Below are 16,159 nucleotides of genomic sequence, written 5' to 3' on the forward strand. Positions count from 1 at the left end.
GTCCAACCTTGGCTGATCTCAGAAGCTAAGCAGAGTTGGACCAGGTTAGTACTTGAAACAGAGCTGCCCTGGAAATCTGAGGGTTTAGGCTACACCAGATGAAGGGGATGGCAAACCACAACTGTACACCTCCCAAGAAAGCTTTCAGGATGCATCCATTAAGTCACCAGCTCAATTAGGACAAAACTCAGGCCCATTTTGGGCTTACGGTTTGGTAAACGGTGTAGGGTATACACCTGTGACCCATCTCAAAATGCTGGGAAATTGTGCCTTTGGTTTATAGCAATCCGAGTCATCTCTGCTCTATAGTTACAACTCTCTCCTTGCGGTTGTCCTAAGATCACACTTTGTGGATTCTTCGTTTGCTCTTAAGGGTGTTGCATTGATACCGTGCCTTTTTCTCTAGAAGCTGAAGGATGCCTTTAGGCGAGGGGTGTCTCCTAACTTTATTCTCCCTAACAACAACCCGGCGAGAGAGCATGACTGGCCCCAATTCACCTGGTACCCTCTGTGGTCGAACGGGGATTTGAATGGAGCCAGCTGGCCCAGCTCCAGCTGCAGCCCAGAGGCTGCCTTCTCAAACGTGTAGCCCGTCTTTGTTTTGCTTCATCCACCATAGAACTGATCCATCACAGAAGGAAAGAGCTCCATGTTCTTTGCAGTGCAGCACTAGGAACACCACCTCCCCCTCGTCTGGCAGTGCCCTACGACCATAATCAGGATTTGGACAGACCCCCGAAGGGCGTGAAACAAAATGGAGAGACTGCACCAGCTGGCCACAGATTACTCAGGAGCTGAGCCTTTGTTTTCGACCTCCAAGGCCAACCATTTACCCAGCTGGTGGCAGCCTCTTGGCAGAGGAATGGCAAGCTTTTCCTGGGTGGGCTCAACCACCAACCAGGGTTTTGGCCAACCACTGCCAGAAACCGGCCCCCAATCTCCACCCATTGACCTCCCTTCCCTGGGTCAACAGTGACTGCATGGATGCTGGCCACCTTACACTTGCAGCCCTCTTTGGTTCTGTTTTATTCATAGCACGCTCGATCCATTATGGAGGGAATGCAATTAGCGTATTGCAGCAGTGAAGGTTGCCAAGCTCAGGGCACGTGGCCTGCAGTTTCAAGGGTTTCACCAGCTCCTTCCTGGGGCCTCCAGCAGGAAGGTCAACACTGCTGGGTGAAGGGGCAAATCCAGGCTGGGTGGGAAAGCCACCTGGCCCCCAGCCTCTAGATCAACCTGCACTAGTCAGGAGGCAGCCCGCTGAATCACCAGGGTTACACTGGATTTCTCCATCCTGGTGTCCCCAGATGCACTGAACTGCAATTCCCAGAATCCTCATTCTGCCAGTTGGGAATGCTGGGCGTTAAAGTCTCCATGCACCCAGAGGCATCAGATTGAGAACAGCTGCTCTGTATCTTTCCCCCACAAATCCTAGCCCTCCACCCCACTACCACCAAGGGGCTCCATTTCCATCCCACTGAATTCTAGGCACAAGTGACCTGGCCCTCTGAGCCTCAGGAGCCTTTCTAACCACCAGAGCCCTATGGAATAATTGAACTAAATTAAAGCTTAGACTGGAACAGATATTCCCCTTTATATCAAGCCAACAAGATTAATTGTGTGCGGGGAAAACAACCCAGCCTGCTAGACCTGATTGGTCAAATACGGTACTGAAAGAGAGTCGTCAGTTCTCTGAAGTAACATACACAAGAGAGAAATATGCTAAGCCCACTGCCCCCTACCTAGATCAGCAGGGTACGCACAGCACACTTAACCAGGTTAGATGCTTAAAGCTGTATCTGCACTACATGCTAAGCTTGCTTTAACCGTGGTCTGTTTTCTATGGCCTTGTTCCGCAAACCCAAACAAACAGGTTGCTATCCTATGCATTTAATGATACTCTGGTATGCGAAAGCTCCACATCACTGTGTGGGATCTGTGTGTGCAGATGAACAGACAGGTTTTCATATGGAGATTTCTCTAGTCTAGACCCTTGTTTTTCTTTTTACATACAGCCTCTATACCTGCCTTTTACACAACTTAAGAAAATGATCCTCGGCGTACATATTTTCACATGCAGCCTTCCCAACTGTTGTACAATTCTGAGCTAAGCAATATTTTGAGATTGATACACGGTTGAGGAAAAATCTTTATTAGACAGAAATACATCATCCTCTGCTATAGGGTAGTGCTCCATCTACACAGAATTAAAGCTCTGAGAAAAACAGGAACAAGCATTTGCCTTTAAGTAATGTCCTTGCTTCTGGGAAATATAAGGAACTGAATATTGCTTTTCAATACCCCCCTGACTGCATCATGAAGATCCCATTTTAGCAAATCAACTAATTCATCCCAGAAAAAGAAAGCCATGGTGAGTTTTCTGACATCGCTGCAAGAACAGGTAATATACTATCTCCTAGAAAAAGTCCCATGGGCTTCATGGAGAGTCCTTTGTCCCCTAGATCAGGGTTCCTCAACCTTGGCAACTCTAAGCTGTGCGGACTTCAACTCCCAGAATTCCCCAGTTTTATTTTCCTCTGTTCAAAAGTTGTCTTGAAGAGCTTAGCACTGAGTACTGGAAAGAAGAAAGAGAAGAAAAAGGGCAAAAAGATAAAAAGAACCAGGCCCTGAATTTCTGCTCTGGGCAAGCATATGGTGAACACTCTAGGCCAGTGTTTCTCAACCTTGGCATCTTCAAGATGTGTGGACTCCCAGAATTCTCCAGCCAGCTGCCCTAGGTGGAGTTGAGTCTCTGGCTGACTTGCCATTTTGGCTCTGGCGGCGACCTCAACCCCAATATTGGCTCTTGTGTGATCCCCACTCATATGGCCAGGTTCTTGTCCTTATTTGGAGATGCTTGTGGTTACAGCAGATGGCCACAAAGGACAGTTGGGTCATATATCGTACTTGGGTAGAGCAAGGGCAAACCCCCTTCTCTGGAGCTGAGAGAGGTGAACTGGAGGCTGATCCTATGGGGGAGATCCCAGAATCTGGAGGGCTCAGCACCAAAAGGCACTCACCTCTGCTACCAATATCCAGTGATGTCATTAGTGCCATGACAGAGTATAGAGGGCATAAAGAACGGCCTTGAAGGACAGGAGGAAGAGCCACTACCAAAGCATGGGTCAGATAAGAGAGGCTTGAGCCCAGACTAAGAATATAATTTGAGAAAACATCTCAGACAAGCCCCTCCCTAGTTCAGACAAAGATAAAGTACGGGAGGGGAAAGCACATTGAGACTTGCAAGATTGGTGTCACCCCTACAAGATAGACCAGACTAAGATAGGTAGATCGAATACTTCATTGGCCAAGTATGATTAGACATACAAGGAATTTGACTTTGGTGCAGGAGCTCTCAATGTATTTACATAACATCAAAAATAAACAATAGTAAAGCAATAATGTTATTTACTGAAACTATACAATCAAGAAAGAAAAAAAAATTGAAGGACGTAATACTACGGCTATTAACTAACACACACTCATATTTAAAGGGAGAATTAAGGGACAATATACGGCATCTGTTGTCTAACATACGTTCATTTAACCGAGCATTACCAGTCACATCTTAGCAGTCATGTCTTACCGTACATTATCAATCATTATATCTTAGCATTCATTATATATATTAATCATTATATATGCACCAAAGTCAAATTCCTTGTATGCCTAATCATACTTGGCCAATAAACTAATCTATTCTACCCTACCCTACCCTACCCTACCCAAGAAACCAATGTCATATAGGTCAAAACTACTTTCACTGTAACATCTGTAGTAACAGAACCTTGCAAGTGTGAATGTGATTTCACCCGCCCTTACTTTATTTTCATGTGAACAGGATGTTTTCTCATTATATTCTTGGCCTGGGCTCAAGCACCTCTTACCTGATCCTTGCCTTGGTGACAGCACTTCCTCTGGTCCTTCAAGGCCATTCCCTATTCCCTCTGTGCAGAGGGAGGTTGACGCTGAATACCATGGTTGCCCTTGACTTCATGAACTGTCTCTACCCATCTGGCAGAAGAGGCACGTTGCAGGTCTTGTCAGTTAAAGAGTGTCACCTGCAGGGCCCAGAAAGCATGCCTCTTCTGCCGCAGCACCTGCCCTTTGGAACTCCTACTGCAGGAAAAATGGCAACATGTTCAAGTAAGTAAGGTCTGATGTTTGGAAAGAAGTGGTCCTTTTAAATGTTTTAAATGTTTATTTGGGGTTTTTTGCAAACATGATCTAGAAACACTGTACTAAATTTGGCACTGTGGGCACCATATTGTTAATTTCTATATTAGCGTTTGCTTTCTGCACAAGCTGTTGGTCAGCCAGCCTTTGCCTGGGATTTTTCAGAAATCAAGATTTCTGACCATGGTCTACTGTTTTAGTCTAACAATGGACTGGAAATGCATCTGCGAAACCCACTCAAATCCCAATAACTCCATGCTGAGTGTGGAAAATATCTCCCCAAATCATGACATGTCTGAAATTAAAGATTCCCCTGTCCTGGAGACCTGCCCTCATGACTATTCCTCAGCATTTCTCTTTTAGTTATCCATCTGCTCTTGAGGAATTCAGCCAAGAGAGGTACTGCCATCTCTTCAACAGCAGCGACAAAGCCAAGCTGGAGTCCAGCAAGCCAACAAAGGCAGAATTCATTAGCATGCCTTGTCTGTTTCTGGCTTACCAATTTTATTTTGCTCTATAGTTGTTATTTCATTGTCTTCTTGTAATTGCCCTCTATATTTCTTGAACGAATACTGTTTTCTTATTCTATTCTCTCTCTCTCTCTCATTTATAAGGCTATCCAATTCCAGATGACTCTGGATAAAATCAAAGCATAAAAACAACTAATCAAGAAAAAACACAATGGTTAAACTGGAAGGTTAACCACAAACAAGCCATGCCGAAGGAGGCCTCTACTCATCCTAGCTCAAGGACTGGGAGAAGAGCAAGGTCTTCAAGGCTTGCCTGAAGGTGAGCAGTAGGGCCCGTTTAAGTGTCTCGGATGATGCAGTTCCAGAAGGTGGGTGCCATGATAGGAAAGGCACCCTTCTGGGATCCCATCAGATAATATTGCTGAACTGAGGGGACCTGAATCTTGCCAGCTCTGAATGGAAAGGATGGGCAGAAACCAAAGACATGCAGTCCATCCAACAGTTTCTCTGTGCTGTATAGGTAATAACCAGCACCATGAATTGCACCTGGAAGCTTAATGGCAGCCAGTGCAGCCCACAAAGCAGCGGTGTTACATGGGCTGCCAAGACATGCTCCTACTGTGCTGCCACATTCTGGACCAGCTGCATCTTCTGGGTGGTCTTCAAGGGCAGCCCCATGCAGAGCATACTGTAATAATCTACATGTGAGGTGACCAAGACTTGAGTGACTGTGAGGAAGGCCTCTCTGTTCAGGATCAAGTGCAACTGGCACACCAGATGGATCTATACAAAAGCCTTCCTGGCCACAGCTGTCACCTGCTCCTTGAGTAGGAGCTGAGAGTCCAGGAGACACCTGAGTTGTGCACCAGTGCTGAATACCACCAGCATGAGCCCCATCCAGAGCCAAGGGTGGAAGTTCCCCAGGCTTGGGTGGCCCCACAGCCACCCAGTCTTGCCAGGGTTGTGCCTGAAGCTGTTCCTCCCCATCCAGACCTCTATAGTCTCCAGGCACTGGGGCAAGGCCTTGACAGCATCACTGTCACCGTAGGAATTTATTGACACAGTTGATAACAAACTGCTTTCCTTTCTACACATTCCATGTTTAACAGCCACTGTGAACTGCTTAGGCCCGAGTTTATGAGGGGAAAGTGGGTTATTCATTAACCAACCAGAAAGAGTATTTTTTGTATGGATAAGGGAAGTGGGTGCCTTTCTTGTCCTCCATTCTTCCCCTGCATTCTGAGGTGGGACTTAACCCTGGTCAAGCACCTCAGGGAGGACTAAGGTCCCTGACATCTGGACCGCTAGCACCTTTACCGGGGACAGCCACAGCCATGGAAGGGCAGCCCTGCCCTCTTTTACACATGCTGCCCGCATGACGCACGTTGTTGAGCGAAAGAGGGAAGCCATGAGGCTTTCCAGGGAAGGAGACGGCATTTTCACTCTTTCCCTTAAAGGAAAAGCTATGCATCGCTGTTTCCCTTTCTTCCCAATAAAAGGCAGTCTTCTGCAACCTGCCACCCTAAGAACAGTCACAGGTCCCTCACATACTACCGAGTGTTGCCCAGGGTGGCAATTAAAAACAGACACTGGATGCTCAGGAATTCAGAATGCTTTCTAGCCCTCTATCATTCTGAATCCAGAATCCAAAGTCTCAATCTGCCCTGAGGCACTAATTCTCTCCCTACCAGGCAATCTTTCACTGAGAAGATTAGTAGAAGGACCGCTGGGACATGGGGTGGGCTAAGTCTGAGCCAGAGACCTATCCTTTTAAGGCAGGCCTATTTCCAGCCCCCAGAGTACTTTATCTCTGGCACCCACTGAAATGCCCCTTTCAGTCTTCTCCAAAAATGGAACATGATGAGATAGGCAGACATGCATCCACCAACTTCCCCATCTACGCTGGTCCTATGATGCTCTGCCCATCTGGACGGACTAAAAAAGGATTTGCAGAAAGCTGAATTCCATGGCTACTTCCCTGTTCCACATTTATCCTGTGATCTTGTGTAGTGGCTGCAGACACTGCCCTTGGCAGGGATTGTTGAAGGCACTTCCTATCCCACCATTTTGTTTCCCATCATAAGCAAGGAAGGAAGGAAGGAAGGAAGGAAGGAAGGAAGGAAGGAAGGAAATCATGCACCTGTGCTTTCATTTTCTAGACAACAAACAAGGCTAGATCCCCTTCTATTTGGGGGCAGGAGCTCGAAGACTGGCGTACTGACCTACCTGGGCCACACCTGCACTGAAAAACAAATGATGTCTTTTATGATCTTACCTAGATAGCATCTCCCCAAGGATGAGAGATTGTGTGATAGCAGCAGCCCACTTGGGTTGCAGGAAAAACAAATAATCCCAAAAGGCAGAAGTGAACCGTGGGGAGCATCCATCATGGGGATGGCATGGAGACCAAGAACCGGTAGCTCCTACAAAGACTGTCCAATAAAATAACACGGCCCTGTGCCCAAGGAGCAGCCATGCAGGAGGGAAATGCCAAGGGACCAGAACCTTGGTCCCCGGAGCCTAGATCTGGGGGGTTGTTTGCAACTCTTAGCGATTACCAGAAAGGCCCAGAGAAGCGTTTTTCCTTCTGGCTTTGATTGTCCCTGGGCTGAGCACTTGGCAATTCCCATGGAGCAGCGCTCTCACCCCAGAACAGAAAAGGGGGCAGCCGGGGCATTGGAAAGGGAAGCTCCTTGTGCATGGATTCAACCACATCATCTCCCGCAGCTCAGGAGAGGGCTGGACTCAGCCAGGGCCCGCGAGAAAACCATCCCTGGCCTTGCCAAAGAAAGAGGGGTTCACGTTCTGGCCATGTTTTTCCCTGAAATCAGCACAGCAATAAGGGTGTCTCTTCTGGCGTTGACTTATGATGGTCTGTAGGAAGGGTCTACCTCCCAGGGAGCAGATCCTTCTGACCCACCGAGCAGGAGAGGAGGGGGGAACAGCGAAACCAACCAACCCACCCTTGCTCTTGGGACTCCCTACCCCTCACAAGGCCAGTATTAATCACAGCACAGATGCTTCATTCCAGCAGAGAAAGGAGGGCTGGGCTACAGCTAGGCTGACCCCCAGCTTGGCTGGGAAGTTCTCTAGCTGCTTCTTTCCTACTGAATTCTTGAACCCGTTGCCCCATAGCTGTGCTTTCCCAGAGCCAATTCCTCTGGCCTTTGCTCTACTGCAAATACGTCAGAAAACGGGAAATATTTGCGCTAATACCAATCTTTCAAAGAAGATTCCAGACATTCCTGTTCTCTGCCTCGCTTGCTCTCGACCCCACTTTTCTTTCTCCCCAACCCCCCCCCCTTAAAAAAAATGTTATTAGCATGAATTTATGTGTGACTGTCTCGGTTACCCTGCAGCTGCAGGGAGGCAGGCGAGGAGCTGGCCTTTTCAGAAACTGCAGCAGCTCAGCTGGAGGGAGACGGTGATCCAGCTCGCTCTGAAGACTCTCTGGCTTTGCAGAATGCCCGGCAGCTGCCGCTCCTGGGCTCTTGGGTAGCATGCCAGTCCCTCATTGCGCCATCTTGCTATGGCCAGAACTTTCCACAAAAAGGACAGGAATGACGGGGAACTTCACGCTCCACCACAAGGTTGCAGATTTGCGTGCTCCTGAATTCCAGCCACTACAGAAGTCTACTGAATCCTCCGTCTATGGTTGCCAGCCAAAAGTGATGAGAATATCCAGCCTGATAACATTCCCTGGTCCATGTCAGCAATACTACAAGGCACACATCATCACCCACAGGGAAACATCTCCTTCAGTCGTGGGACTCTCCAGCAATGCTGACCTGAGAACTTTAATATCTGACCCCACCCTGAGTCGGAGACTTGACCCACATGGAGCCAATTAATTCCATACATGAATTATACCCTGCCTTCGACTGAATGCATAGATTCTTCACTGTCCTACATTAATTGCTCAGATTTCTCAGCAAGAACTGCCTCCTCCTATGGGAACAAGACTTCAGATTCCTCAGCAGAGGTGTCCACAGGGCATGCTAAAAAGTCAAGATGCCAGCCACAAATTGCGATGGAAGCTCCAGCTCTTTTTTTGACCACCCCTGCTCTAGAGGGACAACTGTGTTGCTCTTTTGCAGCAAAAATGCCAGATACTTCCACGGCACTCGAGAGACGAACACGCACCAGCTTTTTGTGGATCACAGCTCCGTCCATGAGATCCACAAAAACATCAGCACAGGTTGGTGGGGAGGGGCATGACTAACATTATTATGCAAATGCCGGGACCTTACAACCCAAGGTTGCTAGATGTTGGGACACGAAGGGGCCATTTGCACGCTTGTGTCATTGCATACATGCTGTTGTTCTGGCATTGCTGTGGGTTGCTGAGGAGGCCACAGTCCCAGCGTGGTGGACTTCAACTTCCAGAATTCTCAATCAACCCTTCAACTCAGTTCTGAAAGTTGACAGATGCGCATCGGTGCCCTAGTTCAACAAGCCTGTTTCCAAGGTCCTCTCTCACTTGAATCTCGTCACAACTGGGGAGGGGTGAAGCTGACAAATCCAATGGCACTCAGTGTCTCAGTTTGTTCCCCAAACTATCTTCATACCATCTCATTTCTGCATTGGTCTGTGATTTTGCACAGAAAATTTGCACAGGATTCACGTACATTTTGGGGCACCCTCCTAATGTATGTTGGTTGTGCAGATGTTTCTCAACACCAGCACTTTGAGGTAATATTGAGGGCATGAGCTGTGTTTCCATTTGCACTGATCAGTGTTTCTCAACCTCGGCAACTTTAAGATGTGTGGGCTTCAAGTCCCAGAATTCCCCAGCCAGCATGGCTGGCTGGGGAATTCTGGGAGTTGAACGCCACACATCTTAAAGTTGTTGAGGTTGAGAAACACAGGCATAATGTTGGAGAAGTGAAACTTGGGAAATTAGCGTGAGAAAAAATACAGAATAAATGTTTATCCCATCCTGATTCCCAACCTTCAAGGGAATACAGTTGGGGGGGGGGGACTATTGCTGCAAACATCTGCAAAAGGAAAGCTTGCGTAAAACGCCCCAGAAGAGGAAACCCACCCTCTTCCGTGGCTGTGCCAGATATTTAACAAGTCCCTCGGGGGAGCAACGTCTGTTCACATGTAGCAGAGCTTCTGCCAAGCACGCTCCCCGCGGCCAGCCCATCTCCGGTCCTTTCAGAGGACCCGCTCTCAAAAGGAAACACCTCCACCGGCCAGCCCTCTGCAAAGCCAGCCTCAATTAGGGACTTCAAAGGCCAGGCCAGCTGCCACCTGCCTGCCTCTGTGGGGCCTCCAGAAGATCCTTCCCGGTGGGATCCAGCATGGAGGCTTTCTTCTCTCTCTTGCTGGGAGCGAGCCATGGGGCTGGTTCAGCGTTTGGAGAGCGCTTGTTCAGCAAACAGAGCCTGGGAAATGGTGTTCCCAGCTCGGATATTGCATGCCTGCATGAATAAAGAGTGAGCTGGGAGGGCCCAGGTTAAATTTTGCCTTAGGTAAGCTGTCCTCCTTGTCTCTACTCTCCCCCTCAGCTCCCTTGGGTGCCTCTCTTCCCTTGTCACACGGGAATTTTCTTTGCTTAATGAAAGGCCCAGCAACACGTTTGGGCAGGGGTACCATCCCGATTCTGCAGTTGCTAATTTATCTTGATTTCGCAAACTATTGCAAGATCGCATGTGAAAATGCAGAAATGTTTTGCCAGTTTGGGCCATCTCCATGAGATTGGGGCCATTTAAGAAAAAAACAGCAACTGGAGGTCTACAACAGAGCAGGCTGACGCTGTGTTGCTGAAACTGGGCTTCGTCAGATCATCTTCTGAAGCTCTCTGCTATGTGCACCGCCTCCTTGTAAGCCTCTGGGCTCCCTTACCTCCATGAGAACACAACAGTTCATGCCAGATTAGGCCAAAAGTGCATTTGTAGTCCTAAATAATTGTTTAAGCATGTTAAGTGGACCAGACCACCCTGATAAGCTACAACTCGATCTCTTTGGCTGTTGTGTGCTGTGTGAACACAGCAACTGGAGCTTGTTCATCCAGGTTTAGGGTTTAGCATGTTGTGTGAATGCAGCCAAGGAGCTGCATTGTATCAAGACCGTTCATAAGTCTACCTAAATCAGTATTTCTAAGCCACTTAGCAGAATCTCTCCAGGTTTCAGGGGTTCACAGTCCTGGCCACTGGCATCCTTGGGGCGTGGACAAGGAAGGCAATTTCTGCCACCTCTATCATGATGGGATCATACTCTGTGTCACTTGCCCATTGCCATGATGGACTGCCATCATCATGTCTTATTTGTTTACAGGCATTTAAAAAAACAGCCAACTCCCAGCAACTCTGGGAGCTTTACACTAGAAGCTAGAATAATAAAATGAAAGAAGAGATTTGTCAAGAGAGAGCGAGCACGCGCAATCTTACAGGACTGACCACCATCCTACCCCAAGGCCTAGAAGAATAACCAGGCTTTCAGTGCCTTCCAGAACATTATAGGAGGCGTACTGATCTCTGGGAGGATGCACAGGGGCATCTACGGGTCTGGCCCTTGTTCATACAGTGTGTGGACTTAACCACTCAGACGCACCCCCTGCATCTACCGGGAGCATAACCCCCACACACGTCAGATCTTTGGCAGAGGTGCTAGATCTGGGCTGCAAAAACCCAGACAATCCCAAGATGGCAAGAAGGATGATTCTCACGCTTCTCATTCCACAAAAGCTTTTCTTCACACGTTTATTGGCCTTCTCAGAGAATGTTTAAAAAGGACTGGCTATCAATGTCCTTTTCCTGGAACTGTAAAATGACAAAAGGGACATTTGGATGTTTGGTGCAGCAATTGCCACAGGGGTCTGCAAGTGACAAAACGTGCGTCATCCTGGCATCATGACGCAACCCCCACAGACGCACATACTTGTGTCTGATGTTGGGACGCAAGTACGATGGGTCCGGGTTTGCACCAAGGCGTTGCGATGCCTATTCTGTCACTTTAAACCCTGGGTGAATTAACAACTGAATAACCAAGCTTTCCCATTACCAATTCTACAGCACAAATGAATCTGCCCTGATCATTTTTTTTCATCTCAGGTGCCACCAATACAGGCAGTCCTTGCTTAATGACCACAATTGGGAGCAGAATTTTGGTTGCTAAGCGAAGTGGTCATTAAGTGAATCCGACCCAATTGTACGACCTTTTTGCAGCAGTCATTAAGCGAATCACTGTAGGCATTAAGTGAACCATGTGGTTGTTAAGCGAATCACACAGTTCCCTTTGATTTTGCTTGCCAGAAGCCGGCCAGGAAGGTCTAAAATGGTGATCACGTGACCACAGGATGCTGTGACAGTCTTAAATGTGAACCGGCCACCAAAGGCCCAAATTATGATCATGTGACCGTGGGGACACTGTGACAGTTGTAAGTGTGAGGGCCAGTAATAAGTTGTTCTTTTCCAGCACTGTTGTAAGTCTGAACTGTCGCTAAACAAATGGTTGTTAAGTGAGGACTACCTGTATTTTCCTCAGCCAATATGCAATAGCAGGGGGAAGGGGGTCACTGATTTTTCATTTTATTTTGGTTTGCAATCCCACTGTTTGCTGCAATAACGGACATACCTTGCAACAGCTCAGAATTCTTTAAATACCGAAAGAATTGAATTCAGCATAGCGGAGGTGAAATGTTAATTGCCACATTCCCTTAACACCCTAATATAAGCAGAATTCACTCTGTAAAGATATGAAGATGAATAAAACACCATCAATTGCATGACTCACCTTGTACCACTGGTGCATCTTGTTAATTTCTATATGTCAGCTTTAAACTGTGTTTTATGCAAGACTGTAAAAGAGGTAAATGCTGAAGCTGCTGTGCTGGCTGAAAAACAGATAAAAATCTAAGGGCACAAACATGGGCCAGGTAATCATTTCAGTGAGGAATAAAGGTTAATTCTATGCTTTGCGCTCTCCTGTTAAAAATCAATACAATTAAAAAATGCCCTTGTTCCCCCAGCACACTTAACTGGGTCAGTGGGAAGGTTAATGTGTTGTGGGAACTCCAAAAAGGGGTCAGTTAACAAAATCAACCCATCATGGTGGGTTAAATTCAATCCTAAACAGACCCCATCATGCACAGGGTGAAACCAGCTCTGTCCAGTAAGCAGGAGCATCAAAACCCACTCAGTTGACCCATTTTGCTCACTGGGCCCTCCAAGATACAGAGCTGGAAGGAAAGAAGGGCTGCAAAAGCTAGCCTCTCTACACAGAACTCACTGGCAAGGCTGGCAGCACATCTCAAACACTGGTTGGCTGCCAGGACTCTGGTTTGAACTACTGCAGCTTGCCAAGCCAATGGAGCTTGTAACGTCCTGACATCTGACTTGATGGGTGGGGAATTCTGGAAGTTGAAGTCCATGTGTCTTAAAGTTGAGAAGGTTGAGAAACACTGGTGCAGATAGGCTGACCACACGTCCCGTTTTGAATGGGACAGTCCTGTTTTTTTAACATTTCCAGACCGTCCCGTCATTTTAATATAAATGTCCATTTTGTCCCGTTTTCTAAAAACCTTACTTAAACATTTGAAAGTTCCCGCGAACCTGTCAGAATGCAGTCTGACTTTGAGTGGAAGGAGGGGGAGCTCAGCAGAAACGGTGAGGAAAAAGCCACAGAGCTCAACCCGGCGGGAAACCTAAAATGAAAAAAGGATCAGCTGATAGGTGGTGATCAAAGGGTGAGCCGATTGGTTCCCGCCTTGAAAGGGCGGGAAGAAAAGAACATAAAAGCACGGCCAGAGGAGGAATGGCTTGTCGGGGACAACCGTTTACTAGACTCTCCAGCCCAGCCTTGCCTCTCACAAACGAAGGAATCCGAAGATTCCCAGCCCAAGAAAACCGGAGAAGTTCCTGCCTGCCGATCCAGCCCGTCGCCCAGCCCTGCCCTGTTTTGCCATCCCAATGTCCCATTTTTGTCTCAAGGAAATATGGTCAGCCTAGGCACAGACGTTTGAGAAGCGTTTGTCCCTGTGTTATATGAGGAAACACGCAGAGGGTGACCAGCACTGATTAATCAAACCAGATGTATCTTCTGATAAAATTGCTCAGATTTGCAGAGCCAAATGCCATACAGGACTGGCCATCCAACCCATCCGAAACCATCCCTTTCCTCCCCCTCCGTGCAGGGACGTTCCAGAGCTGGGATAAAATGCATCCACTCCTGTTTAGTGGAACTGCCATGCACAGACTCAGAGCTGAGAGGAGCCACAGAGGCCACCCAGTTCAAGCACATCCCGTTAGCACCCTCTGCCCCTGCCAGCAAAGAAGTCGTCTCAAACGCACCCCCAAGAAAAGTGTGAGAGGAATGCTAAAGCATCCTGTGATTAAGTTGCTGAGGTTGAGAAGCACTGTTCGAGAGAAAGCGGGCAGTGGCTTGGTGTTCCCCAATTTACAACTCTGGATTCTAAACCTGTTCACACAATGTGGTATAACACATTCTCTGTCCAAACCAGTAGCCCTGTGAGGGCTGAATGGGATGGCTTGTTCAGACACCATGCCTAGACAAAGGCTGGATCCTTGCCACACACCAAACCACAAATTCCACCCCATTTTAATTTAATCTAGGGCACTGTGCAAACCCAGCCTTTGTTTTCCGGTGAAGCAGCATTCCTTGCCCAGTCCCTGACAAATACTTATTTTTGGCAATGGCAGAAACTGATCTTCTAACATACCACGCAAATATATGCATATTGCAAATTGAGAGTCCTAAATTTCAAGCCTTGGGGTCTGCTAAACATTATAGGGGATGTGTGGCAGCAGCCCTCCCACCTTGATAAATGTGTGCCACCATCCCATTTAGTATTTTTCCACCACAGTTCACTGCCCGCTGTACAGAATGCAGACAGCTGCTGTGGACAATGACATTATGGCAACTTGGCTCACGCTTTGGCTAAACCATAAAGGTCTTTCTTTGGTTTCAGCTTCATATGTTACATCAACCTGGCCAAACTGCTCCCTTTCCCACCCTTTAAAACCACAGAAAACCAGACAAAGGGACAATGCCAACATCTCAAGAGTGGTGGGGTGGGCCCCAGATTAGCTTCTGGAGGCCCCATGGAGCCTGTGGGTGTCCCATTCCTGGTTCACATAATGTGTGAGTTCAGTCCCTGCCATTTTTTCCCCCCAACAAACCACAAAAACCACTATGGAATCCCCAAATTCAAATCCCTATGCAGTCAGATTTAAGGAAATCGCAATATTCAGTCTAAATCAACTTTTCTGGGTTATACTGAAATGAACTCATGAATTTACATATCTGAGCACCATGGGGAAAAATCTTCAAGTAAGAGGAGGTGCACCCGCCCTGCCTTAATCCATTTAGGCCTTGAGATGCTCTAAACTTGTCATTTCCAAAATAGATAGTCGGCGAAATGCCGAACACTTCACATTTATTCTCACAACTCCCATGTAAGGTAGAAAGTAGTAAATTTTCCGACAATATTTTCATCTCATGGTTTTTACTGACAGGCTTCGGAGCATCTCAACACGTTTGCTGGCAGCAGGAATCACACTTTCTTAGAAAATCTCTCCGAAAGGACAAGGTTTCCAGCCTTACTGGCATTCCCCCTGTGGTTTGAAGCATTCTCCTCCTTAATATTTGTAACATCACCGATAAAGAGTTTTAGGAACTTAGCCAAGCGTGGCCTCCCATAAATTTTGCGTCCCTGTTTTAAAAGCTTCAGCAAGTCATTTCCTACAGCAACATCATTCAATGTAACCCCCAATGTAGCTGGCTGGCAATCCTGGAGTAGTACACTCATCTGGGGAAGGCTGTCCTCTTGTTAGTTAGTTAGTTAATTAATTAATTAATTGATTGCAGGGCTTATAGGCTGCTCCAATCCACCGACCGAGGGGCACACAATTCCCCAATACGTAATGGTGATGAAAACCATACCATCCATTTGAAAAACAACCATACATGGAAAGCTATGTGCATACCTTCCTTTTCCATGCTCAACAGCAAAAAAATGCACGTAAGAGGAAGCACAGCAGCGAAGACAGATGGGCCTCCCTTCCTGGCCGCGCAGCCCAACGCCAAGCCTCCTGAAACTGGAGCGCTGCCCTGGATCTGGAGCGGGACCCCTGGGGGCACAAAGGCTACTGGAGCAGAGGATCCAGCCAGAGTCACAGAGGACAGTGCACTTTGACGATGGTGTGCTGGGCTCTGCCCCAGCAGGTCTTCCCGGAGAGAGAACAAGAACGAAGCTGCAATGGAAAATTGCATTCCGAAGGCCGATCTGGCAGCTGGCGGATCAGCCGTCTTGGACCAATAGGTTTGTTTAACTCAGGTGTGCACCGGGGACATCCGCCCAAAGCACATCCTCCCTGGAGCTTCACAATTAGCCCTTCTGCCACAAGAAAACGTAGGAACTTAAGGTAACCTCCACAACCAGTGACTAACTTCATGTATGTATGTATGTATGTATGTATGTATGTATGTATGTTTTAAAAGCGATAAGAACTAATCCAAACTAAATTAGAACAGGGAAAATGAAACAG

General features: G+C 47.5%; 1 protein-coding gene across 2 annotated transcripts in view; it reads right to left on the reverse strand.

Annotated features, from left to right (window-relative positions):
* Positions 1-16,159, reverse strand: part of DOK4 (docking protein 4) — a 60,487-nt gene that overhangs the window by 17,880 nt on the left and 26,448 nt on the right. The gene's annotated exons all lie outside the window — the stretch shown is intronic.

The sequence above is a fragment of the Candoia aspera genome, chromosome 11, assembly GCF_035149785.1.
Source record: "Candoia aspera isolate rCanAsp1 chromosome 11, rCanAsp1.hap2, whole genome shotgun sequence".
Classification (NCBI taxonomy): domain Eukaryota; kingdom Metazoa; phylum Chordata; class Lepidosauria; order Squamata; family Boidae; genus Candoia; species Candoia aspera.